Source organism: Rhagoletis pomonella, unplaced genomic scaffold, assembly GCF_013731165.1.
Source record: "Rhagoletis pomonella isolate Grant_MI unplaced genomic scaffold, Rhpom_1.0 Rhpom_scaffold_00001, whole genome shotgun sequence".
NCBI classification, from domain to species: domain Eukaryota; kingdom Metazoa; phylum Arthropoda; class Insecta; order Diptera; family Tephritidae; genus Rhagoletis; species Rhagoletis pomonella.
The window spans coordinates 12,615,674-12,616,916 of record NW_023458555.1 but is presented as its reverse complement, the minus strand read 5'-3'; the positions used below and the strand labels follow the sequence as shown (position 1 = coordinate 12,616,916).

Genomic DNA, 1,243 nt, shown 5'->3' with positions numbered 1-1,243 from the left:
GCAATCCGTGCATCGTGCAAGACTTCGAGAATACCCCTATTGTATATCATCCATTGGACAACGCATTTGCAACGCAGGCCGATCTATGCAACCTACTTAGTAGAGTACACCGAACGCCTTTTTAGCTTGCTGTTCGGTATTAAGTTTCTATTTTATCGAAGTATGTTTAGCGGCGGATGAAAAGAGAACACATGCATTTAGAGCGGTGATGCTCAAAACAGCGCCCGCGGGCGGAACTCTTCAAAGTTCTCTGTAGTTTTTATATGGACCTGTACAGAGTAAAAGCTCTCTCTCTGCGCATCACAGACTTAGAGAATAAATGCTGAGATTCTGAATTTTATTCTCTGAGGTGAAGTAAATGTAAATAATACTTCATGACTTCAGCTACCTCAGCTCCCTTCTGTAGAATTTCACAAATTAGGACACCCTTATTTTCTGGTAAAATGTTTGAGTTGTATTCGGGACTGCTTCTCAAAGTCTTTCCACGTACCTATTTCTACCTTTCCCAAACCTTCGTTTCAATCGGGCGACAGTGAGTCGTTCCTCTAAGCAGGATTGAGAGCCGGTGTGACTCACATCCATATGTATGTATGTATGTATGTATATTCGAGGTCAAACTTTCATCGCGATATTCTACAATTCGAAAACGTATTCGATAGTCCACAAATCTTCATGCGGATGTCGCAGTGACCTGGACCCAGCACAGAGTTACAATGTTTCTCGATGACAAGATTTCAAAAATGCCAAAACACTTCTTAAAGACCAAATCCAAACTTTGAAGCAGATTAAACGCTTGAAACAAAGCGCACATTTATTTATTAAAGCAAGTGATAATTGGCGATATTCTCGTAGATACATTTACATAACAATAAAGCACACAACTTCGAATAGAATAAACATTGAAAAGTGTATCTGCAGCTGCTTATCGAACTGCTTGTGGCGAGCCAATTATCGTCAAACGACCGGCTTGTTGCGGGCATCCACCAGAGAGCGAATCATCAGACATTTAGCGATGGCGTACGTACGCTTACAAGCACAAGTTTCGCGTGCTGAAATGAAAGTATTCAATTGTTTTTTAGAGAATAGGCGCAATAACAAAATATTGGTAACTTCAATGTGTTCAGCTTACATCCTTCATTTTGACAGACTGGAATCGAATCTCCGGTTGCTGGCCACATTGTTTGCATGATCAGTGCACGATTCAATTGCCAATTTCGCATAAGTCCAGTTTTCTCCATGTAAC

At 40.9% G+C, this 1,243-nt stretch overlaps 1 long non-coding RNA gene across 1 annotated transcript; it reads right to left on the bottom strand.

Annotated features, from left to right (window-relative positions):
- Positions 1-774: 774 nt before the first annotated feature.
- LOC118739173 lies at positions 775-1,243 on the bottom strand. The gene is made up of 2 exons (XR_004992988.1): positions 1,130-1,243; positions 775-1,049 (listed from the first exon to the last, which is right to left on the bottom strand). It is a non-coding gene; the product is annotated as an uncharacterized LOC118739173 (long non-coding RNA).